Source organism: Globicephala melas, chromosome 17 (assembly GCF_963455315.2).
Source record: "Globicephala melas chromosome 17, mGloMel1.2, whole genome shotgun sequence".
Lineage (NCBI taxonomy): Eukaryota > Metazoa > Chordata > Mammalia > Artiodactyla > Delphinidae > Globicephala > Globicephala melas.
Window position 1 is genome coordinate 73,271,410 of NC_083330.1, and position 26,685 is coordinate 73,298,094.

Below are 26,685 nucleotides of genomic sequence, written 5' to 3' on the forward strand. Positions count from 1 at the left end.
TGAGACCAAGGTAAGGCAGGTTTAAATCTTGGATCTGCCACATCCTAGCTCTGGGACCTTAGGGAAGGTACTTAATTCCTCTGAGTTCCAACCATCTTGTCTGTTTACGAAGGATGGTGGTGGTAGTAACATGTATCCCCCCAGTCTTCTGAGGAAGGTTGGCATGTAAATAGATCATTGCTGTACAAAGAAGGGAGTACATTGAAAGAGAGTAGTGTGGGAGCATCCAGGGGACCATCTCACCTGGCCAAGATGATTAAGAGATGCCACCTGGGCTGAATCATGAAGAATGAACAGGGGAAACTGGATTAAGAGGTGGGCCACTAGTACTTGCCTTGGAAGTCACATTTACTAGTACTAGGTCCCGATTGCTGAAAACACAAGGAGATGGAGGTCAGGTTACGGATCAAACTCCCTCCTTTCTGCTCTCACTTCTTTCTAAGCTTCTGTATTTACTTCCTTCCATCCTTCCTACTAAAATTCTCACGTTCCTTCTCATCTTGGCTTCAGTGAAGCCCGAAGAAAACTGTCAGCAGCCATTCTCTCGGGATTGAGGGGAACAGATCTTTTTGTCCTGTCTCTTCCTGGCCGCGCCAGTCCCTGCAGAGGACAGAACATTGTCTCCATTTCCCTCTGCCTCGGGCAGATGGTGGAGAGTGCAGTGTGTTCCCACAAAGGAGCACGCTGTCCTTGCTCTAGAGTCTGTGGGCGAGTCCTACCACGGAAGGCAACCAGGACAATTTGGAACGCTGCACCTGCCTTTTTAAAACACAGGAGCATTCATGATCCGCAAAATCCCATGGCTGACCCATACCTGCGTGGGCCTGAGACACTAGGGACCGAGGTCTTGAGACAGGTGGCTCTGGGGAGTCACTGCACACTGATGGCGGTGGCAGGAGTGATGCTCATTATCTCTATTTTATGGATTAGGAAACTGAAGCTCAGAGAAGCTTGGTAATGTTTTCCCAAAATTACACAGCAAGATTAGGCAGACAGAGGTGACATGCCTGGTCTTCTGAATCTAAACCCAATGCTCCTTCATGATGATACCTTGTCCCTGTATATTCAAAAATATCTGGATTTTGGGTAGATAAACAACCTGGGAATTTGATTATATTTTTACTTCCTGGTTTTGGCTTTGCTTATACCTAAATTAAGATCCAATCTTTGCCATGTAAAATCTGCCCCGTCTTCTGTCATTCTATGTCTTCAGTGGGGGTACCACTCTCCTCCAAGAAAAAAGCCTGGTCATCATCTTAAACTCTACCTGCTCCTCAAACCCACCCAATCCTCTGCCCACCACTTACAACGCACCCCAGGTCCTGTAGATTTGACTTTCCAAATTCCTCCTGAGTGGTCCCTCCTCTCCTTTACCTCCCCCCAGGACACTGCCCTACCCCAGGCTCTTTCTTGTGCAGTAAAGCACAATGACCTTCCAACGGGTTGCCTTTCTAACGAGTTTCCCCTCAACGAATGCTCCATTCATCAGCGAGATGATCTTTCAACACCACCATAAATACTTTCAATGACCATTCATTTCCTAAAAAAAGCAGCTCTCTACATAAGAACATCTCTGAGCTAGGCGTGATGCCACAGTCTGCACACATCTCTAATCCTCAAAATAACTCTACAAAAGAAGTCTTGTTATCCCAATTTCACAGTTGGTAAGTAGCAGGTCAGGACCTCCAATAAAGGGGGATTTGACTGCTCAGCTGTGGTCTATTCACTGCACCGCACCAGCTACCAGCTACCAGCTAAAATCCAATCTCCTTAGCATCAAGTACAGCCTTGCCTCCTGCCACCAGAGCCCTCTCACGCCGTGTTCTCCAGACATACCGCCCTTCCTGCAGTTCACCCATCTCTCCAGGTGGTTTTGTATTCCATAGTTCCACACATGCACTACCTCTTCCTGGAAGGCCTTTCTCTTTTCAACTGCCCTTCCAAACCTCACTCAGTGGGCAGCTAAGGTTCAAACTCAGGACATTCTCACTCCAGTCTGTTCTCTTTCCCACCGTAGAGCCCTGCATCCTTCCCACGTGGACAGTTTTTGATTTGTTCTAGGTTGTAATGCTGTAATTGGCATGGATGAGGAAAGGGAAACACCACTGGGGACGGTTTCACTGGGTAGTTAACGTAAAGGGATAGGTCTCTGTTGGCTTCCTCTGGAAAATTATTTCAAGATTTAGATAGCTAGTGGGAAGCAGCCGCACAGCACAGGGAGATCAGCTCGGTGCTCTGTGACCACCTAGAGGGGTGGGATAGGGAGGGTGAGAGGGAGGGAGACGCAAGAGGGAGGGGATATGGGAACATATGTATATGTATAACTGATTCACTTTGTTATAAAGCGGAAACTAACACACCATTGTAAAGCAATTATACTCCAGTAAAGATGTTAAAAAAAAAAAGAAAAGAAAGATGTAGAGGAAACAAGACTTGATTCCCTGGTCAAGCTAATTACTGCCCTCCTAAGTCACACTGATGAGATGGCTTCAGGAAAAGAATGGTTCTCCCGCTGAGCTGCAGCTCAGAGAGTGCTCGAGTTACTCTCGAGGGTGGGGTGGGGGGGTCATTGCTGGGCTGGAATGCACTGTTTCTTGAGGAATAAAACTACCAAAATTGATCTATTAAGTGTTTCTGTGTGGCGAAGAGGTCTTATTCCTCAGCAGTGAGTGACTCAATGAAAGGGGGGATGTGTGTGGTTTGTGTGCGCCATGCTTTTGGACTTGTCAATACCAAGGTTAAGGACAAAGAGAATAAACAGAAGAAAGAGAGTTTGCCTTTACAAAGTTATTTGAACTACTTCTCCACCTTCCTAACCATCACAGTTTTTCTGTACTCACACACTGCTGGCTCTCTAATGTTTTTCCTTTAATTTCACTTAAATCAATCTGATTTTAAAGCTTTAGTATTTCTTAAGGAATAATATTCATAAAATCACGGGTTTGCTTTGCTAATTACATGTTTTCACATTGAATCAGTTAGCAGGTCTTTGGTTGAAAACAATTGAAAAAAATTCCAGCCATCTTCAGCAAAGAGGTTTTACTGGAGGGATACCGTGGCTTCAGATAACTTGCAGGAGGCTCGAAGGTCCGACTCGAAAGCCGCAAGTATCAAAATGTTCCGGTTGACAAGGCAGCAGAAGCATGGCAGCAGTGGTCTTGCAGAGTAACCACTCTGGTCTCCGCAAAATGCCACTGCCACACCACAGCCACTGTATGACTATGACCATCAGCCATCCCTCAGCCATCACTGTGTCACCTGCTCAGAATTCAAAATCCCAGAGAGATTATCTTGTTGGCCAAGCCACATCTATACCCTGTCTACCTTGGGACAGGGGTGGAGAGGATGAAAATTTGGTCCCTTTGCCTGCCATAGATCAGGTATCCCCAGGACAGCACAAAATGGGAGATTCCCCAGTAGGGAGAACAGGGTGCTAATTGAAAGGCAGATTGAATGATGAATAGCAAAAAGCAAGACAATACAAAACACCAAAAAATAAAAGGCCTCTTCATTACATTCATTAAAATGAACACATAACATGAAAATAAAAGGTCGATTCAAGTATCATAACATCATAAACTCATGCACCAACCGACCTGTGTACCACCCTCCAGGAAGTGCTGAACCAGTTGCCCTCCAAGGACCTTGTAGCTTTGGTCTTTATTGTATACCAGGGGACACCACTCTATCAGAAAGTACAGACTCATCTGTACCTTTCTGCAAATAAACTGACCCTTGTCTATTTTTGTTCGGTTGGTTTGGTAGCTGTTCTTTATTTGCTTTGTACAGAGCCTTTTTTTATTTTTTTCTGTATAGAGCCATCCTTTGACTCTTTTAGGTTGACCTTTCACTTCCACCTCATTTATGATGCGTTTAGATCCTCATGCACCCTCACAGTTTTGCATTTCACTAAGGAAGTAGCAGATAGTTGGCAAGGCGGAAAGAACGTGAGCCTTTCTAATGATCTTGAGATCTTGCCATTTTGTAATCAGAGTGTAGCTTCCTGGAATTCCCTGAGCCATTCCAAGGAGTGCATATTCCAAATAGTCCGGATATGATCTCATTGCCAGGATTCCTCTAGGGTTCCAGAGAAAGCACGTCTTGCAGAGGACTTTAAAAACTCTTCACTAAGTCGAAGTTTATTCTACCTATTCTAACCTGTATTTGGTATTTCCTATTATGCTCATCAAATGAATTTTTGCTCTGGAGGAATCTTAACAACAATATTATTCATTTTTATTGATCCAGAAAGGCAATCTATTACCCAAAGTGACCACCAAAGAAATGATACACTAGGACTAGAATATTCTGGAATCTCTTCTGAAACCCATAATAGAAGTTCTAGCTCAAGTATTAAGTTACCAGTTTTTCTAACAGACCCTCTCCCCCTGCCAGGAAAGACTATTTCCCAGTTAACCTGATACAGGCAGAAAATGAAATAAAATTCTCCCTTTAGATAGAGTTACGGCTTCACAGAAATTAAATAATGTATCTTAATGCATAGTCTCAACAATGAATGATAAGTAATTTCCATGCATGTATATATACACACATACACAGCCAAAAGAGAAGGTAAATTATGCCAAATATTTTAATTTTTGTTACAGAAGTGAATATTAGATATAAAGGTCAAAATCCAAAGTATTGTTGGGAAGGAAAATGTTAGCAGTTGGAATTTCAACCATTCTTTTTACCAGGGAGGGATGAATAAAGAAAAATGAAAAGAAGAAAGAAATAGCTAGGTCAAATCTGGTAAATATTCCATCAGAAATCCTGATGGTCTTTATTGATGAAATGATAACAGAGAGTCCAGCCTCTTCAATAAGTGGTGCTGGGAAAACTGGGCAGCTCCATGTAAAAGATTGAATTTAGAACACTCCCTAACACCATACACAAAAATAAACTCAAAATGGATTAAAGACCCAAATGTAAGGCCAGACAACTCTTAAAAGAAAACATAGGCAGAACACTCTATGACATAAATCACAGCAAGATCCTTTTTGACCCACCTCCTAGAGAAATGGAAATAAAAACAAAAATAAACAAATGGGACCTAATGAAACTTCAAAGCTTTTGCACAGCAAAGGATACCATAAACAAGACGAAAAGACAACTCTCAGAATGGGAGAAAATATTTGCAAATGAAGCAACTGACAAAGGATTAATCTCCAAAATTTACAAGCAGCTCATGCAGCTCAATATCAAAAAACAAATAACCCAATCCAAAAATGGGCAGAAGACCTAAATAGACATTTCTCCAAAGAAGATATACAGATTGCCAACAAGCTCATGAAAAGATGCTCAACATCACTAATCATTAGAGATATGCAAATCAAAACTACAATGAGGTAGCACCTCACACCAGTCAGAATGGCCATCATCAAAAAATCTAGAAACAATAAATGCTGGAGAGGGTGTGGAGAAAAGGGAACCCTCTTGCACTGTTGGTGGGAATGTAAATTGATACAGCCACTATGGAGAACAGTATGGAGGTTCCTTAAAAAACTAAAAATAGAACTACCATAGAACCCAGGAATCCCACTACTGGGCATATACCCTGAGAAAACCATAATTCAAAGAGTCATGTACCAAAATGTTCTTTGCAGCTCTATTTGCAATAGTCAGGACATGGAAGCAACCTAAGTGTCCATCAACAGATGAATTGGTAAAGAAGATGTGGCTTATATATACAATGGAATATTACTCAGCCATAACAAGAAAGGAAATTGAGTTATTTGTAGTGAGGTGGATGGACCTAGAGACTGTCATAGAGTGAATAAGTCAGAAAGAGAAAAACAAATACCGTATGCTAACACATATATATGGAACCTAAAAAATAAATAAATAAAAAATAAAATGGTTATGAAGAACCTAGGGGCAGAACAGGAATAAAGATGCAGAAGTAGAGAATGGACTTGAGGACACGGGGAGGGAGGAGGGTAAGCTGGGACAAAGTGAGAGAGTGGGATGGACATATATACACTACCAAATGTAAAATAGATAGCTAGTGGGAAGCAGCCGCATAGCACAGGGAGATCAGCTCGTTGCTCTGTGACCACCTAGAGGGGTGGGATAGGGAGGGTGGGAGGGAGATGCAAGAGGGAGGAGATATGGGGATATATGTATATGTATATGTATAACTGATTCTGTTATAAAGCTGACTTCGTTATAAAGCAGAAACACACCATCGTAAAGCAATTTTACTCCCATAAAGATGTTAAAAGAAAAAAAAAGAAAGTCCTTATCAATGGAATTATTTCAGCAGGATATACTTGATAAGATTTGATTGCTATGGTAAACAAACCTGGAATTTATAGATTTCTGGACCATAGCTTGCTGGAAAATGTCAGCTTCAGGTATGTCATAATCAGGGTGTAAGACAGAGACACTTCATGCTGAAAATCTCCCTTTGGGAAAGTGTTGGACCCCATGTGTTAAATCAGAGCGTGTCCTGGTGATGAGGAAAAGCCTAAGAGGATGGATTGGTGATCTTGGACTCCTCATGCGTGGTTTGTATGTCACCTTCACCTCTATCCTCTGAATTATTAGTGAAGTTTGATATTAGATAAGATCTTTGATTCTTGTGAGTCTAATTTGACAATGTGACCCTTTGTAGAATCTTAATAGCAAATGTGGTAGAAGGCAAAAATGTTCACAAATTCTTGCCCTCCCTGTATTCCCTGTCCCCTTCCCCACCACTCACTCTATTCTGCCTAAGCTCAGCTATGTGACTTGCCTTGGCCAACAGGATGTTAGCCATTGTGATGCAAGGGAGGCTTGAAAAACATTGGACAGTAGAAATTTCATTCCCTTGCTGCTGTGGAACTCTGTGCCATGTGAGTAAACCTGAGCTATTTGGCTGGAGGATGAAAGATCACGTGGATGAGAGACGAGATAACTTAGCTGAGGCCCTCCCTAGACACACCAGCCTTGGCGGCTGGCAGGACTTGTTAGTTGGCTACAGATATATGAGTGAAATCAGCTGAGCCCAGGCTAATTGCTGACCTACCAAATTATGAAATAAATCAATGTGTCTTTTTTGAAGCCTCTACATTTTGGGGTGTTTCATAGCACAGAAAAAGCTAATTGACACAGGATATGCAAAATCCATTGTGATCCACACTCAAGCCGTCTTCTCAAGCCTCCTCACCTCTACTGCTTATTCTTTCTTTCTTAGTTTGAGATTAGGGCTTGTAAACTGGTGGCCTGGGGGCAGTCCAAATGTGTCCTGTGCAGAACCAACGTTCAGCCAGGAGTCACTGAAAAGACCACACTTAACTGTTTATGTGCAGTGTACATCTTATGTTTAAGTGCCCTTGCCATGCTGACTGCTAAATATCTTCACTATCTGTCTTGGTCCTGTGAACACAAAGTGTAAATCAGATTTTCCATGGATATCTGGATTTCTGGCTCAAAGAAGAAGATGATGAAGGAGAAAAAGAAGAAGAAGGAGGAAGAGAAGGAGGAGGGAATAAGGAGAAAAGATCTGGGAATACTGGGCTAGGATCTGGGAAGAGTGAGCTGGAGCTGAGCAGGGACCTGCTCGTTTACGTGGGACACATGCTGCCAGTTCGCCAGTGTCCCCATCACTTCTGTTTCATGTATGCATGTTGCCCAGCTGGCCCCTAGAGGAATTTGACTGTGTATATATGTCACATTGGCTAATGCCCAGCTTTAGGGCATGACCATGTACTGTCTTGTTTCCCCACGTATTGATCTCCTTGCCTAAAATGTCCATCTCCTTAGACACATCCTGAACCTTTGCACATTCTTCAAATCCAACTCAAATGCCTCTTGTTCTGTGAAAATTTCCTTGTGGCTCTAGACAGATAAGGCTGGTTTACCTTCCTCTGTTCCCTGGAAGACTTTGCACACGATCTCTCCTGGCAGCCTTGTCATCATGTCTATCATCATTATCATTGAAAAAACTGCCTGTACAATGGGAAAGGGACCTCCTTGAACACAGCACCACCTTCTCCCCTTCTTTATCCCTTGGGTGTGGCATGTGGTGAGGCGCCTCAAACCGGGGATGAATGAAGGACTCAACCAACTAGACATACTGGCTGAACTTCAGACCATAAATTTGATGCAATTTATTTTTGCGTAAAACCAAGTTTATGATTCTCTATTTTTGTCATATTCTCTGAGGATTACTTTATAATCGCCAACATCCTGTTTTGTTTTGTTTTTTAATTTTTTTTATTGGAGTATAGTTGCTTTACAATATTGTGTTAGTTTACTGTACAGCAAAGTGAATCAGCTATACGTATACATATATCCCCTCTCTTTTGAATTTCCTTCTCATTTAGGTCACCACAGAGCATTGAGTAGAGTTCCCTGTGCTATACAGTAGGTTCTCATTGGTTATCTATTTTATACATAGTATCAATAGTGTATATATGTCAATCCCAATCTCCCAATTCATCCCACAGCCCCTTCCCCCTTGGTGTCCATACGTTTGTTCTCTACATCTGTGTCTCTATTTCTGCTTTGTAAATAAGATCGCCTATACCAATTTTTTCAGATTCCACATATACATGTTAATACACGATATTTGTTTTTCTCTTTCTTACTTACTTCACTCTGTATGACAGTCTCTAGGTCCATCCACATCTCTACAAATGATCTGTTTTGTTTTTAAGGAAGCTCTTTGCTTTAGGGTTAGCAGCTTGTAAAGGAAATAAAAAGTGGTTTAAAGTATAAGAAAACTTGAGTCTAATAGGTTTGAAGAAATGTAGTTAAAGAAACCAAGAGGAAACAGAGAGCAGAGTAGTCAGTATAAGTTCCCATCTTCCTAATAAAAGAGCATCTACATTGAGCAGTGGGATAATCAGTATCAGGCTAGACAGGCTGGACTATACTTTGGTAGCAATACCCAAATCTAAGTGACTTAACAGCAAACATTTGTTGCTTTACTTATGCTACTTGAACACCACGGCTGGGCAGAGAGTGGTCTATTTATCTTGGTCACTCAGGGAACGAGGCCAAGGGAAGCTCCATCTCAACACATGCTTCCATGATCCCTCAGGCAGGATGCAGGGAATCTGTGGTCCACACACTGGCTGTTAAAACTGCCATCTGGAAGTGACACACATCATTTCTGCTCCTATTTCATTGGCCAAAGCAAGTCTTCATGCCAGGCCTAACTTCAACAGGCCAAGGAAGAGTAATTCTTCTATGTGTCAGGAAAGAGAAACAGTGACATATTTGTGAACAAAAAGTGAGTATCACAATTAGTGATTTTGCAAAATGTCCTTCGGTTTTCAAAATGTACTACCACTGTTGACCTTATAATGACCTTCACCAGTGAATTTAAAGTAGAATTTAACATCAGTCCATTGGATACAAGTACTCCCCCACCATTGTTTCATAAAGCAAGATTCCTTTGTTTCAAACTCCTGCAACTAAGCAATAAATGAAAGGGGGGAACCTGAGACTGCTTCACGATTACACTCACCCTCCAAGAAGCATCAACAGGCCATCGCAGTATAACGTGGAAAATGTTATGTTTTGTGGGAAATTGGTGCTACAAAACACAGACTGGGGACACCGAGCTTGGCAGGAGACCATTGAGAAGAAGGAGTGGAATCTAGGAAGAAGTGTGCATGAGCAGAATAACAGCACTTTTCTTCCTTGATCCTTCCAGATAAAGGAGGATCTGTTGGTGTTTGTTCAGTGGACAAGAGTAGGGAAGACATGTGGTCCCAGAGGAGGTGTACATGGATGAGATCCTTAGGGTCGTGACTCTCTGGTCAGGACGGGGCGGGTACCCTAGAAATGAATTATTTGCATGCTGTTTACACACATGTGACCTTGAATAAATGCCTTCTTTTCTCTGATCTCAGTTCCCCTTTATAAAATGAAGAGGCTAGAATCAAAATCCCATTTTTAAAAATAGAACTCAACAAGCTGATTCTAAAATTCACCTACAGAGTACATTAGTAAGAATAGCTAAGTGTATTTTGAATGTGAAATACAATAAGTTCAACTTGCCTTATCAATAGTAAAATCACATTCTAGACATATATGGAAATTAATTTTTTTCTTAAAGCCTGGCATTGTCCAAAGACTAGACAAAACTATTAAAAGAACAGAAAAGAGAGACCAGAATCCAGTCTGTGGTATTTGAGAATTTATGATAAGAATTTCATTTCAAATCTGACAGAAAAGGAGTGACAATTCAAGAAATGGTGTTTAGACAATTGAAAAACCATTGAAAAAATTATCTCTCTAATTCACGACATATATAAAAATAATACCCAGAGGTATTAAAGATATGTTTTAAAAACAAAATTTGGGAAGCATTATAATAACTAGAGAGGAGTAGTTTTATTACCTTAGGTTGGGAAAGTTGTCCAATGGAGGATTCAAAACTTTTGAGACCATAAGGAAAAGACTGATATACTGGATTATAATACATTTTTTCATTTCTTTTTTGTGAGACACAACATAAATTAAAAAGAAAAATGCAGATAAGAAAAATATTACAATATATGTAACAAATGATTAATAATCAGAATATACGAAGAACTCTTTACAATCCATTATTTAAAATTTTCATAGAAAAATAGGCACAGAATATAAAAAGCAATCAATACAAGACACACAAAAGGCTAATAAACATATGAAAAGTTTTCAACCCCACAAAATATCAAGGGAATGCACATTGAAATAAAAAACGTAAAATTTATATTGTTAGTAAAAAAATACATATGTATATAGTTCATTAAATCCAATGTTGTTTAAGTTGCTTGAAAATGGATATTTTCATTAAATGACAAAAAATTAAAACGGGTTAGGAACATGGGCTGTGAAGTCAGACCACCCAGGACCACATCTGGCTCTGTGTGACTTTAGGCAAGTTACTTAACCTCTCTGCACCCGACTTTCCTTATCGATATCAGAGTCTACATTAATAATTCTAATGTAGAAATTAAATATAATGATCCATGGAAAATGCTGAGAGCAGTGCCTGGCACAAAGTGAGTACTCCGTGATGATTAGTTTTTATTTTTTTCACTGTCAATGAAAGTACTAAAATTAGAAATGCATATGCAATTCCATTTATAGGCATCTGTCCTACAGACATAACACCCATGAGCATACATTTCTTTTTATAAGAATATCCATTTCAGTAGTTTAATGGTAAAATTTTGAAGACATTTTAGCTGTTAATAAAAAGGAGAAGAGTCACATAAATTATGACAACTCCCCTTTATAAAATTGTATTCAACCATTTATAAATAATGAGCTAGATCTGTATTTACTGAGGTGGAAGAATCACTAAATATATAATATATTAAAAGGTAAACCAGAGAACAATTTGAATTGTGCAATTTCTGGATATCACTTAAAAATATAATATTTGTAAATATATTGACTTTTCTGTAAGGAATCACGCCAGACTGTTAGTAGCAGTTACTTTTGGGGAAGGGAGTGGGTTGAATGATGGTAAAGGCATATTTTTAAACTTAACTTCAGTAGTATTTGTGTTTCGCCATAACAACTGCATATTTCTTTAGGTACTTTAAAAACATTATTTTTCAATTAAATGATGGTTGAGCTACCTAGGCACCAACTAGACAAGCTTCTAACTCAAATACTCTGATTCTCTAATTTTATCCTCCAGGAAATGGGGAGCCATGGATGGTTTTCGAGGGGGAGATTGACTTGGTCACAGCTACAGGAATTCTTGAATACACAGCTTCTTGTCTTTCTCTGTCTTACTTTCCTCACCTACTCTTCCAAGTGCCTACATGCTCCTTTTTTGTTGTTGTTGCCTGCAGTCAGTGGTTTTCCTTTAATTTTCTCTTAGCCAGGCACTCACCTCTCAAGTTTATTTCCCTCTTAAGGTCTTCATTATTTTCCTCTTTTCAGACCAAAAGGAAATTGGTTTCTGAAAGTATTTCTTCTCTGTTGCTCGGAGAGATCTCAGTGAGGTCACTGATTTCTTTCCTACTTCCCCAGGTGGTGAGGGCTAGTGGGAACCCCTGTGCCCAGAATTAGGAGACCAGGCTTTGGGCCGTGGCTTGCCGCTGGCCTGGGGATTCGCCCTCTCTGAACTCCAGTTTCCACATGAACAATCTGGAGAATTCGAAGCAGACATCCCCTAGGGCTACATCCAGTTGTGATCATCAAAGTTCACAAGGTAGTTATGGGGTATTGGAGTTCAGTTGATCCTAGAGAAAGAAGAACTATAATCTGATGTCTCCATGCCTTTGCCCATCGTACCCCCTCTGCCTGGAATATAGTTCCCCTCATCTTCCAGCTGGCCAGCTCCTACTCATTCATTCATCTAATCAGGCAATTAATACTGAACACCTACTAAGTGCTAGGCTCTGCCGTAAGCATCAAGAATACAACAACGGGGCTTCCCTGGTGGCGCAGTGGTTGAGAGTCCTCCTGCCGATGCAGGGGACACGGGTTCGTGCCCCGGTCCGGGAAGATCCCACATGCTGCGGAGCAGCTGGGCCTGTGAGCCATGGCCGCTGAGCCTGTGCGTCCGGAGCCTGTGCTCCGCAACAGGAGAGGCCACAGCAGTGAGAGGCCAGCATACTGCAAAAATAATAATAATAATAATAATACAACCACGAATGAGACCTACAAGAATATGGCCTCCGAGTAGCTTGCAATATAGTGGGGGAGACAGACTTTACTCAAATAACCACAGAAATAAAGGTATCGTTGTAATGTTTATTTTGTGCAATGAAGGAACATAAATGGTGCTTTGAGGAAGAGTTAAAGGGTGACTTCCTCTAGACTGGGGATCAGGAATTGGCTCTTGGAGGAGGTATCTTGGAGGGAATGTGCTCCAGGCAAAGGAGGGAACGAGTTTGCTGTGTCTGAGGAGGAGGAAGAAGCCCCTTGTGGTCAGAGCAATGGGATGATGGTGCAAATGAGAACAGGGAGCGGGGGAGGTGGGCAGGGGGCAGGTCATGAAAGCCTCTGTGGGATGTGGTTCTGAATCTCAGTTTTCTTATAAGTGCAATGGGATTTTAATTAAAGAAGTAACTTGTTCTGGTTTCCATGTTTAAAATATCACTTAGTCTTTTATGTGGTGGGTGAACTAGGGGTTTCAATCATGGGAGTTGGTTAATTATTTACACTATTACTGTTGTCCCAGGAGAGGAATGATTGCTAAGACTAACTCATTGTGGAAGAAATAAGGAAAGTGGTGGATTCAAATGGAAATCAAGGTTTATCTTGAGTCAAGTTTTCAGAAACCATTTTTAAAAATGCCCCCTGGTAATATTAATACACACACACACACACACACACACACACACATACATATACACTTGCACATGTACGTGCACACTGCCCTCTGTTCCAGACAATTGATGCCTTATGGAACATGGGGCCACTATTACAAGATCATCTACTTTTTTCAAAAGAACCCATATTGCATAAGCCCAAGAAAACAAATCTGTGGCTAGAACCAGTCCATGGGCCACTGGTTTGCAAGCCTTAACCTAGATAAGCTCCAAGAGGGCGATGATCAGATTTGCCCATTCTGAACATTCAGGTACCTAGTGCTGTTCTGGGCACATAATTGATGCCTAATGTATACTTACTGGATGAATGGATGGATAGAAGTGTCGGTGACCGCAGTGGTTGGAAATAGTTGGGGATAGGGATGGCAAATGTGTACAGTCCACTAGAGAAACAAATGAGAGCTTTCTTAGGTTCATTGGATACTAGGGTTGGAAGTTCCTGAAGAGGTCATCTAGTCATAGCATAAGTTTGTGCAGCTAGGAGGAAGCAGAGCCTGGGCTAAAACTTAAATCTCCGCCTGGTCTGTCCAGGGAGAGTTGGATTAAAAGAGTACAGTTTAGTTAGCCATGGCTACAGTCTAGTGAGTTCTCAAGAAAACTCCTTGATTCTTTCACGTCAAGAGCTCAAAACATCCTGTCCCTAACCGAGCCACAGGGAGAGCCTCTCAGTCACTGGAGGATCTCTGGGTAGTGACCTGTTCTACGGGCAATGTCTGGTCAGATATGGCAGGTACCTCTAGTTAACCTAACACTCTGTACTAACCAGAGCTTGAGGCCACTATAGGCGTCAGGGAGACCAAATGCTTCCTTTTCTTGATAGGAAAAGGGGCATTAAAGAGATGGAGTGACTTGCCAAGGTCATGTGCCTGCACTGGGGATGGGGAGCAAAGTCATTGAATCTGGAGCTCTCGGGATGATGGAATTCCCACATCTCCCCAGTCACCCCAGGTCCTACCCTTCTGCCGCGTCTATCTACCCAGGGAGAGCGTTCTCCAGTGAATTGGCTTTAAACAAATCTACACTGATCTCCTTGCATCTAGCCTTACTCCTCGTGTTAGCCAAGTTTTTGCTACAGTAATGCCGCATAACAAACAACTCTATAATTCTAGAGGTTTATAGGGCAATGTTTTATTTGGGGCCCATGAGTGTCAGGTTGGCTGTGGTTCATCTGATCTCAGCCAGGCTTGACCGACTCCAGGCTTCAGGCTGGTTCAGGCCAACTACACATGTCTTCATTCTGGAATCCAGGCTGAAAGAGGCTACCTGGGGCCTGCTCTTATTATGGCATAATAAGAGTCAACTGAGACAGGAAAGAAAGCTCATTCAAAGCCGCTGGTTGGATGTGGCATATATGACAACTGCTGACATTCCACTAGCTCAATCAAACGGATCAGTTGGTCAGAGTCGTATATTCCAACTTTTTCTAGAATGGCAGTTTTAAACTAGGGGAGTAGCGTGGATGATTTTGCCCCCCAGGGTCACTTTGCAATATCAGAGATATTACTATATATTTTTTAACATCTTTATTGGAGTATAATTGCTTTACAATGGTGTGTTAGTTTCTGCTGTATCACAAAGTGAATCAGCTATACGTATACATATATCCCCATATCTCCTCCCTCTTGCGTCTCCCTCCCTACCCCCCTCCCTATCCCACCCCTCTAGGTGGTCACAAAGCACCGAGCTGATCTCCCTGTGCTATGCGGCTGCTTCCCACTAGCTATCTATTTTACATTTGGTAGCGTATATATGTCCATGCCACTCTCTCACTTCGTCCCAGATTGTCCTTCCCCCTCCCTGTGTCCTGTCCTATAACTTGGTAGAACCCCTGTGTTTATTATGCTATTAATTCCCTTTGCTTTTCCTAGAGTTGTTATTGGTAAAATCACAGGGAAAACCTTTAAAGAACCTGTGTAAAGAATGGACAGGGAAAGGAGGGGAAGAAGTCTTAAAACTGCATCTCAGGGCTTCCCTGGTGGCACAGTGGTTGAGAGTCCGCCTGCCGATGCAGGGGACACGGGTTCGTGCCCCGGTCCGGGAAGATCCCACATGCTGCAGAGCGGCTGGGCCCGTGAGCCATGGCCACTGAGCCTGCGCGTCCGGAGCCTGTGCTCCGCAACGGGAGGGGCCACAACAGTGAGAGGCCCGCGTACCGCAACAAAACAAAACAAAACAAAACAAAACTGCATCTCAGTCCGTGGCAAACTGTGTAGGAAAGTGGGATGGGGACGGGGGCAGGGGTGGCAGTTTTACTGGAACATAGTGGGTAGGGATCAAGGATGCTGCTAAACATCCTACAATACACTGGACAGACCCCACTGCAAAGCGTGACCCGATACCAAAGGCCAATACTATTGACGTTAAGAAATCCCACCCTAGAGGGAGTCACTACAAAGTGGCATAACGAAAGCTGTCGATATAGAATTATAAATATAGGGAGAAAGTGAAGAGTTGGGAACCATAATCTGATCTGCCGCACTCCCAGCCACTCTCCTCTCATCAGCCAGAGTGAAAGTCACATTTATCTTTTCATTTCTCTGCTTAAAAACCCTTAGTGGCTCCCCATGACCTCTAAGTTCAAACTTCTTAGTGAGACTTACAGGTCCCATCATGAGCTTATCTACTTCACCAATCTCGCTTCTTGTTCGCCTTTCTTCTTTGATTTTATACTCTTGCCGCATGAAAAAAAAAAAACCCATCATTTCTTGATTTTTTAAAAAAGACAGCTTATATCTTCACATAAGCTGTTCTCAGTTTTTGATGTTCTCCCTCTTCTTTGTCTATATCCAGCTTGCCTTTGTCCTTTAAATTTCGATTGGGAGTCTCTTCCCCTCTAAGCTCTTCATGCCTTCTCCAGGAAGGCTTGCCCTCCCCTTGCAGGCTCTTGCTGTGTCCTTTAGTTAGATCATCTTTCACGCTGGACTACATATTCTTTTCCCTTTGCTATCTCCCAGGCAAGAGTGTGAGCTCCAGGTAGTGAAGAGTCTTGACTTATGTACCTCCACCAAAAAGAGCACAGAGCAAGTGCTCAGAGAATACGACATATGAGACTGTTACAACCCGATACATAGGGCTGTGAGACTACAGAGAAGAGAACGTATTCATTGCATGCTCCCCATGTTTGTAAATTCCCTAAGGATGTAGAATTTATCCATGGCAGGTGCCAAGCACAGTGCTCTGCACAGATGTTGTTCTCCAAATATTTAATAAAGAGTTCAGATGTGAGTTGTTTCTATCAGTCATTTACACATTAGTATGAAATTGGCACAGCTGTGCCTGCCTCTCAGGGATGCTGGCATCTTGAGTTTCTCTCCTTGTGGAATTAAAAGGTTGTGCAGGGTCAAACATCAAAAATCAGGGGAGAGGGGAGGAGTATGGAGGACAGGGTAAAGGGGGGTCATTTCCTCCAAAAAGACCAGTTTAGCCCCTGGGTCTGTGCCTCAGACTGGCCTCTCTTTCCCACTCAGAGTTTCTTTGCCTGTGCCTCCTACCCCTCTTCTGATCCAGAACACCAAGGATCTCAGCAAGGCAGTTTCCTCACACTAATACTCCACCCTGAGCCTGCCAGAGGCAGTTTATTTCATTGTTTATGTGCTGAGACACACAGCCCTTATTTAGAGGGAAGTGTGAACAAACAGACCTGCGGCAATTTCTTTTCTCTACGGCCTCCCCCCCTGGAACAACTGTCACTCCTTTCTCCCTCCCACCCCTCGTCCCTCTGCAGGCTTTAGTGCTGAGAACACCATGTGGAGATCACAGTTCTGGATCTGAGTCCTAGTTTCACTACTGACTAGCTCTGTGACATTCTGCCTTGGTTCCTTCATCTGGGAAAATAGGCAAAATCCCTGTCATCTCCTCCACTATGCAGTTAGTTCAGGTAAATGTATCCAGTGAGTTCAGTGAAGGCATCATATCTTTGTTGATACAGGCATTGAAGCTACAGAAATACCTAGGATGAAGTTTGCAGAAAGCATTTCAAAAAACAATTTGGTTTTTCCCTTTCTGGCTTACTTCACTCTGTCTGGGGTACAGATGCACCTATTTGTCGGGCAGGAATAGAGACGTAGACGTAGAGAACAGACATGTGGACACGGGGGTGGAAGGGGAGGGTGGGACGAATTGGGAGATTAGGTTTGACATAAATACACTACCATGTGTAAAATAGATAGCTAATGGGAACCTGCTGTATAGCACAGGGAGCTCAGCTCCGTGCTCTGTGATGACCTAGATGTGGGGGATGGGGGGTAGGAGGGAGGTCCAAGAGGGAGGGGATATAGGTATACATACAGCCGATTCACTTCATTGTATAGTGGAAACTAACACAACGTTGTAAAGCACTTTTACTCTAAAAAAAAAAAAAAAAGGCGGGGGGAACAATTTGGGATAGTGAGAAAGAAGCGGAATTTGATTTCAGAAGACCTTGTGTCCAGGTTCTGGACCTACACCTTCCTGATGTTAGGTGTTGGGGTTAGTTTCCTGGAGAGCACCATGGTGTAGGGATGGCATGCAGACTTCTGCTTCCCTCCAACCCATGGCAGACATCACTAATCAAACCCAGATGCCATCTCAGTATTCTCCTCAACACAGGGCACCTGGGACCCACTGACAATCAGCCAGAAGCTGAAACCTATGTGCCATTTTGGGAAGAAAAAGCACAGCTTTGTGGTCAAGCCAATGTGGTTAGAATCATGGTTCCTGTGTAACATTAAGCAAGTCCAACACTCTCCTTTAATCTCAGCATCCCTCCACATCTGTATGAAGAATCTATTTTTACCTCCCTCACAAGTTTCCTGTGATAACTAAATAACATTAAATAGTACATGTCATGTGGCATGTCATAGATACTTAATACTCATTTTCTACCTCTTGTCTTCTAGTTTTAAATAGACTTTTTCTCTTACCCTCAGTTTTTACCACCTATAAACTATTATTATGAATGCCATTCTCACGAGGTTATTTTAAGGATTCAACCTGTTGCCCTGGATCATATTAACGTAGGAGAGCTAAAGACTCTCTGTTGTCCTGACTCCCCCTCATAGTTTCTCTCCCCACAGCAAATCTACTGGCTCCCAGCTGAAGGTCCATCCTGCCTCAGTTTCCCTTCCATCCTCTGGCCAGTTTTGAGAATTATTTGGAGAAGCGTCATTAGCTTCAAGCTAGCCCAAGTGCTAGATCTTGGTCCAGATTGTGTCCCTCAGTCCTCTCAGGCCCTTCAGTATGTCAGGGAATAAATGCCCCACTGCGTGTCCCTTTGGAAGGGAAGACAGCAGAAGAGGCCACCAGTGTCCTTTTCACCACTTTTCAGTTATTTCTTCCTCCCCTTTGGATCCCACTAGAGCCTGACCAAGGTGAATAAGGAGAGACTCTTAGGTGGCAGATTTAAGGAGGCCCTTACTCTTGGGGGCCGTGCAAGGGCCGACTGCTCAGTGAGAGTGAGGGCCTCCTAAAATGGAGTAGCTTCAGCTCCCTGCTTGCCACACCCTGGTCCTGGTCCTGGTCCTGGCATGTAGGGAAGGAATTTAGTCAAAGTATTATCTGCCAGAACGTTTGAGGGTATGGGCTTTGGAGTCAGGCCTTCTGTACTCAAATTCTGACACCTCCACTTGAGTTGAGGGATTTTGCATAACTTAACTATATATATTTTTTCCTTATACGTAAATTGGAGATAATAATAGTACTTCCCTCATAGTGGTGCTGTGAGGATTAAATTAGGGGCTACATTGATGATAACCAAGAAAGCATTGGTAATCCTAAAAGCACAATTTTAATTAGACTGTGCAAAACTGGAAATAGTAGAGACCCTAGGAGAAGAGAAAGGGATCAAATTCCCACTGGATATGTTTTTCCATTTTAAGCCTCCAAACTATTCTCTGTAGCGCTATGATCCCCACTTTACGTGTTAGGAACTTAAGGCCACAGAGAATAGAGAACTTGCCCCAGGATGCTCAGCTGGTATGAAGAGGCTACAGTACTTGAACCCATGTCCCCCAAACTCCAAATTCTTTGCTCTTCCCTTCCACCATGAAGCCATCTCTGATTTGAAATCCGTGGACTAGATTCATGGTTCCTTCAGCTGCCTGTTCATTAGAATCACTTGTGTGGCACCTTAAACACACACTTGACAGAGCTCCACTCTTGAATTAGAATCTTCTGGAAATCTGTATTTTTAATAAGAAGCCCTGGGATTAACACAAGTCGCCAGGTTTGGGCATCACAGGAGGCTGGGTGATCTCAAAGCTCACTTCCACCTCTAATTTTCTAAGTATAGCCTCATGAGAAAGTGACAGTGAAAGTAATTATCAAATTGCAAGAATAAAGTGCCTTGCTAAGAAAAGGCTGGCACTTTCTAAGGGACGTAAAATTAAAGCCCAATAGATTAAAATTCCTTTAAGAAATGAGTAATACAAAGATTAAGGCACATCTGATACAGCTTCTTGAAGGGCTGCTCAAAGATTTATAGGCAGAGTATAAATCAGCTCTGATGAGAGAAGGAAGAAAATGTGTCTTATCGCTCTCATCTTGCAGTGGAAGGTAAAGTATGCAGAAAAGGAGAGTTGGCAATCGTCAAGTGAGGCGCCAGAAGCGCTTTTGCAAATATTTGCAACAAAGAGAAAGCAAATCCCCTTCAAGTGAGCAGGGAAGGTTTGGTTGTCAGTCAGGGGTCGAGTGACTTCATAAGTCAAATCCCTTTCTTGGGAGTTTTTTTTTTTTTTTTTTTTTTTTTAATCACACACAGAAAATGAGCAAAGGAACTTGGAGTAATTAGGAGGTAATGAAGTTGTCAGAATAAGCTATTGACTAAAGAGTAGACAAGGGAATAGATGAAAAATTTAAACATTTCTAATTTAGCTGATCTGGAAGCTGCACATCTTTTGTCCGTATGGGAATTATCCTTGGTGCCTAACGAATGAGCTTTCTGGGCAAAGCAGGGAGAATCCCAGAAGACAAAGGAAGAAGGAATTGGAATCAAAGTCCAAAATGGTAATAGTGACAGTAATAGAAATTATAATTAATCCCTTACATTTTTATTCAGCTTTGCAAAGCGCTTGAACATATATTACCTAGTTCAATTTGTGCAGAAACCTAAGAGGGAGGAAGAAATACCCACAGATGTAAGTGCGGAAACCCAAGGTCAGAGAATACAATGCCTTGCCTAAGGGTCATCCAAATTACTCTTACCAGTACAGAGCTGAGGCTTGAGTTCTGGTCCTTTCAGCCCAAAGCAAGTGTTCTTTCCATTACAGATTAAGCTGGGGGAACACTGAGGGCGACTGGAAATTGATAAGAAATTGATAAGCCAGTTTAACTCAATGTTTAGAGCTAAAACGACCAGACTGTGCTCTATGCTTCCTTTCTTCCTGCATCCTTCCTTTCCTGCCAACTCGGTCCCTTCTTCCCTCTTATTGTTCAGGAGTTTGAACAGAAGGAAGTGCTTTCTCTGAGAAGAGCCTGGCTATCCTCTGTTCATTCTGGCTGGCGTTGCTAGTGGGGGAAGGAGACTAAGAGAGCAACATTTGCTCAGTACAGGTCCTGGGCTTTACCCATAGGGTCTCATTCGGTCTCAGAATCACTCTGCAAGGGAGGTATGCGTACGCCTCCTGTTAGGGATGTGCAGGCTAGCATCCTGAAAGACTAGGCAACTGGCCCTAAACCTGCTGCTGTGTGGTACAGCCCCACCCAATCTCTCCAATACCCAAACTCATGGTCCTTCACTATTATTTCCACCTGGCAGACCATCTAGGCTGAGGACATCAGACCACAAAGATGACTGTTTAGTCTGGAAAGCAAAGGCTGGGAGGGAATACGGTTCAGTGTGCAGTCAGTGTCAGTCGAGCCCCCAGCCAGTGCCCAGCACTGATCTGCCAGCCACACGAATGAGCTGTCTCAGAAGTGGAGCCTCCAGCCCCAGGGAGCTGTTCTCAGGAGGTTTTCTGGAGCAGAAATAAACAGCGCTGGTTGAGCTCTGCCCCAAACTGTAGGAAAATAAGCAAGTAAAATGGCTGTGTCTTAAGCCACAGAATTTTGGTGTAGTTTGTTACACAGCAAGCGATCCCTGGGATACCCGTTCTACACTCTTCAGAGGAGGGCTTATCTCTGCAGGTGATATTTTCCAGGAAGAGTTTGGCCACTGACAGGAGAATGAAGGGTGGAAGGAAGGGGGAAGCCTCAAGCGGGTTCTTTGGCAGAGGCTGCATCTCCTCTGTCCTTCTAGCTCTTCCTAGAAGGATCTTCTGTGCTTCAAGTTTCGCCAGGTGAACCCTGTCCCCATGCTGCCTTCCACTGCCTCTTGCCTCTATCCCTCCAGGCTAGGGCTGGGAGTGTCTTCTGTTACTGCTCATCACCGTCCCTGTTTTTCCCAATTTTCCCACTGGTTATGCAATTAATGTCCCACATTAAATTCCCACTGTGGAAAATAAATGAGTAATTTCTGTTTTATTGGTTAGATTCTGCTGATGGGTATAGCACAAGTTACAATAAATAGTCCAACCCAGTTCTTTCCCACATGTTCATTCTTTTCCATGTCCTCGAGCCCCCATCGGAATATAAACACACCCTTACCCCTGGTCACTGGCCCCTTCTGGCCTCTCTGATACATCCCTGGCACTCTCTCCTCAACTCTCCACTTTGCTTTAGGGCTTTTACACTGGCTGTTCTCTCTGGATGCTCCTCCCTCAGAAGTGTGCAGGGTTCACTCTCTTATCTCCTCCAATCCTCTGCTCAGGTATCACCTTCTCAGTGAGGCTGGCCTCAATCCTTACTTAAAGTGACACCCATGCATCTCCCCCCCTGCATTCCCCGCCCCCCTTATCCTGTTTCTTTTTTCCCCCCATAGCACTGATCATCTTTGAACATGCTATATAATTTTCTTGTTTATCTCATTTATTATCCATTGTCTCCTCTTTCTACATCAAGTTCCATGAAGTCAGAATCTCCCTTGTCTCTGGTCACTGATTTATCCCAAGTGCCTCGAACACAGCTGGCACATGCTGGGAAATATCTGCTGAATAAGTAGGTGACAATTTTATGCAGAATCTCAGTGTCCAAAGCAGAGAAAAGCTGAACCTCTCTGGCTGAAACAGAGGAAACGGGCTAAGACCCCAGGCTACTCATAGCCCACCTCTTTCTCTGCAACGTTCTCTTTAGGATAAAACAAACCCTGCAGTGTAAAACCCACAGCGGCAGGGGACTCTGAGAGCCCAGATTATTTGTTCATATGTACCTAGTTGGGCTTATAACTTGTGATCCATTTACTACAGTTTGTTTCACAAACACTTTCTTGAGTTTTAACAGGAGATATCCCCCAAGACAGTTTGGTGGGCAAATAAAAACATACAGACAAACAGATTTCTTTCCTGCAGTATTTCTCAGCGCCTTTTTTTTTTTTTTTTTTTTTTTTTTTTTGCAGTACGCGGGCCTCTCACTGTTGTGGCCTCTCCCGTTGCAGAGCACAGGCTCCGGACGCGCAGGCTCAGCGGCCATGGCTCACGGGCCCAGCCGCTCCGCGGCACGTGGGATCTTCCCAGACCGGGCACGAACCCGTGTCCCCTGCATCGGCAGGTGGACTCTCAACCACTGCGCCACCAGGGAAGCCCATCTCAGCGCCTTTTAATACGCTCCTGAGTGTGGTGAGTTTCCAGGAGGGACTTAGAATATTTCCCCAAATTTTGTGACCACAGGACCCTCTCTCTATGGACTATCTGGTAAGAAATGCTTTGGGAAATGCAGATCTTCTGGCTGATCTCAGTCTCCAACCTGTTACTATGATAATTTGAATCATCATAAATATTTAATTCATAACACTTATCTCAATGGCTAATATAGTTAGTAACTCCACATTAATATCACACCTGTGAGCATAATTATTAACTATTAATTCTAGAACAATTAACTGTAGGTGAGCCTCAGTTCACGTTAAGTGCACTTCAGTCCTGAGAAGAGGTGAGGATGGTGTATGGATGGGTTTAGGACTCGGATGGGGTTCAGACAACCTGGACCGGCTCCTGGCTTTACTGCACGTGTGTGACTTGGGGCAAGTAACAAGACTCCTCGGCCCCAGTTTCTTCTTCCTTAACTGAGCTGTTTTGATTCAGTTGGGATGTTTAAGCTAATAAGGTCCCTCAGATGTGTGGCAATGAGGGAAGGAAGCTTGTGGTTCCCATCCCTATAGCCCCAGTAGCTCAGTTGGGATGTTTAAGCTAATAAGGTCCCTCAGATGTGTGGCAATGAGGGAAGGAAGCTTGTGGTTCCCATCCCTATAGCCCCAGCAGCTCTGCTGCCTTTAAGTGGCTGATGGCAGCTGACAGGCATTGTTCACTCAACATCTGCCGGGCACTGTCCTAATGCTCCCTGTCACAGTGCCCACAAAACCCAGTGGCAAACGCTCCAAATAAATCAGAGTAATGAGGTGGAGACTGACTGGGCTACTTTTCTATGAAGTCTCTAGCTTTACTGTCCTCTATTAGCAATACCCCTATACACACAGACACACCAAATGTGTTCACACGTGCGTGCAGGTGCGTGTGCGTGTGCCTGTGCCCTGGTGTGTCAGGGCTGAAGAACAATACATTACAAGAGCTTAAATGAGTGTCAGAGACCAGGCAGGCAAGCAGAAGTTTAGAGAAAGGAGAGGTGATCTCAAGGACGGTTGTCAGGTCAGCAGCTTGAAGGCGTCCTCAGCCAGAGGATTTCCATCTACAATGAGAAGCAGGTTCCCAAAGGTTGAGGGTGAGTCAACAGCTGAGAGGTAGGATGTCAGCTGGGTCTGACTGGTTGTTTAGAGTCAGACTGGAAAAGCGGCAAGAGCATGTCCTTCTCCAGACGCTGGCGGGAGTCGCTGAGAAATCAGATGCTGCTTCAGTGTCCTCGCACGCTCCGTCTGGTCCTTCCACAGCGATAATGGCTGAGCCCATCTCTCAGCAGAGGAGAAACTGAGCACTTGGACTGAAGCCATTCAATATGTCTGAGTCTTGGAACCTCTCTGAACCCTGTATCAAACACATCTAGAGATAAGAGCCCCAAAATATAGACTTGCACTCATCTGGAGATTATAAAGCATGCTTCCAAAACTATTAAATCTAAAGGTAATAGATGAAATGGCTTCAAATAGAGACTTGTCCAAATTCCCTTTTCAAAAACCTAGTGAGGTTCTGGCCGAGCAAGATGGTAACCGAGGATGGAGATAGGGTAATCTGTCTTCCCTGAGTTCCGGGACTTGAGGGGAGATTCTGAGCCAAAATCCCTAAAATGTGTCCTAAGTCAAAGCCAAGGACGTCAATTTCAGTGTCACAGGTACGTATAGGGTCACAAATCTGAAGCCCACGCCAAATACGAGTGGGAAAAATAGTACAAACTACTCGAGGAGGATTCTTAGGTAAGACCTGGCCCTTCCACTAATTTCCCACATGACCTTTCGTATGTGGGACGCTGAGCTTTCCATAAAATGGGCTTCAGTTTGCCCAACTGTAAAGAGTTGGTACAAGACAAAATACGGTAGATGCGTCGCGTGGATTCCTACACTTGTCATCTTGTTGCAGAGACAGACATTGTCATTCAATCAGAGCACTCTTTTCACCAAGTCCAGTTGGTGCTTTCTCAATGCTGTGCTCCAAGGAACCACACCTGAGATGACCTGGGCATCCCTGAATTAGAAATACCCAAAATTCCTTCCAGTGCAAACAAGCTTCTTAATTCTGTGAAAAATAGGCTTCTTTGTGTTAGAGCACTTTGGTCACTGAGTTTTCCTTTCACTATATTAACGGCACCTTCATACGCTTCCTTCGACCTTATGATTGATGCCCCAAATGTCCTCACCATGAGCCATCTACCTTAAGGTATCTGCACCTGAAGGTCACCTGTAACCCGAAGCCCTCGATGCCCAGAGCAATCTTCCTGATGAAGCACACAGTGTGAAGACAGAGTCATAGGTGCTGACAGGCATCTTAATGACTAAACCTTGGGCACTTTTACAACCAAACACATTTTTAATTGGACTTCCTTGGAGACCGCCTCTTATGTGATGTCTTGAGGAATGTTCTTCCCTGGCATCCTTGTGTGAAGGGCACTTCACAACTTCCGGTGCTAATTATCCTCTGGAGAAAAGGGGAGAGACCCTGGCCAGCAGCTGGTTCCATAATCTAGGTCAACTCTCTGGAGTTGGTCTTTTGTTATTTCAACTTCCTCAAGCTCATTATCAGAAGGAACCTATAAACTCTTGATTAACTGGGCCCTAACCGAACAGAACACTGGATTTCCAGTAAATTTTCAGAGGCCCTCCTCTCTAAGAGCAAGAGGTAAATGAGAGCCATACAAGTCAATATGAAGGAACCCAGAACAACAAAAGACGCTAGGAAAAAAGCACGTTCGACTTTGTGGCGCGTGTTGTATTATCACGTCATTTTTTGTTTTGTTTGTTTTAGTAACTTAAAACATCAGCCATGTTTTTGCCCATGCCAAAAATGGGCAGGAGTTCAGGCCAGGCTTAGCAAAGATGGTTCATCTCTGTCTCACATGGTGTCGGCTGGGCAGCTTGATGGGCTAGAGCATCCAAGATGGCCTCACACACATGTCTGGGCCCTTGGTGCTGGCTATGAGCTGGGAGCCTTGCTTCATCTCTGCCGGGCATCTCTTTCTCACCAGATGGTCTCTCATCAATCAGGAATCCAGACCGAGCTTTTTACATGGAAGCCGGCTTCTAAGAATGCACATTACTTTTAGTTTGCATTTATACTCTCCAGGAAACAGCAGTCTGAGGACCACCAAGAAATTGTGGGCACCAACAATAGTGTTACATAGAAAGAATCTTTGGTTCTTACACCTACCGTTGGGATCTGATGACTCTCAACTCTCAGGCTTCTTCTGCCTCAGAGATTCAAAGTAACTAGGATGCTTAGACTGGGAAACCATTGCGTAACCTTCATTAATTTGCTTTCTTTGGTATATTTTTATTTTTTATTTATGTATATTTTTTTTGTCGCACCGTGCAGCATGCGGGATCTCAGTTTCCCGACCGGGGATCGAACCTGTGCCCCCTGCAATGAGAGCGCAGAGTCGTAGCCACTGGACTGCCAGGCAAATCCCACGTTTTTTTTGGTATATCTTTAGAGTAGAAGTCTCAGTGTTTCACTGCGAGATTTCTCCAAACTTCTCCTCACTACATAGCATTATGGAGTGTAAACCGTAAGTTTAAGGATGAAGCCCATCCTTCAAGTCCACTGGCCACATACTGTCTCTGAGTTTATCTCATTACCCACCTGGCTGCAGACTTCAACAGCTGTTCAGTTCCCCCTAAAGAATCCACTTATACCAAAGCACAAGTGAGCCATGTGGACTCACTGACAACTATGGAATGGAGAAAATTTACATAGCACAACCCTCAGCAAAATTAAGAGAATATATGTATCCCCTGTTAGAT

General features: G+C 43.4%; 1 long non-coding RNA gene across 1 annotated transcript in view; it reads left to right on the forward strand.

Moving 5' to 3' along the window:
- The window catches only part of LOC115863263 (uncharacterized), a 444,238-nt gene that overhangs the window by 298,807 nt on the left and 118,746 nt on the right, over positions 1–26,685 (forward strand). The window contains exon 7 of the long non-coding RNA XR_009559441.1: positions 22,681–22,900. This is a non-coding gene — a long non-coding RNA (uncharacterized lncRNA). The remainder of the gene's footprint in view (positions 1–22,680; positions 22,901–26,685) is intronic.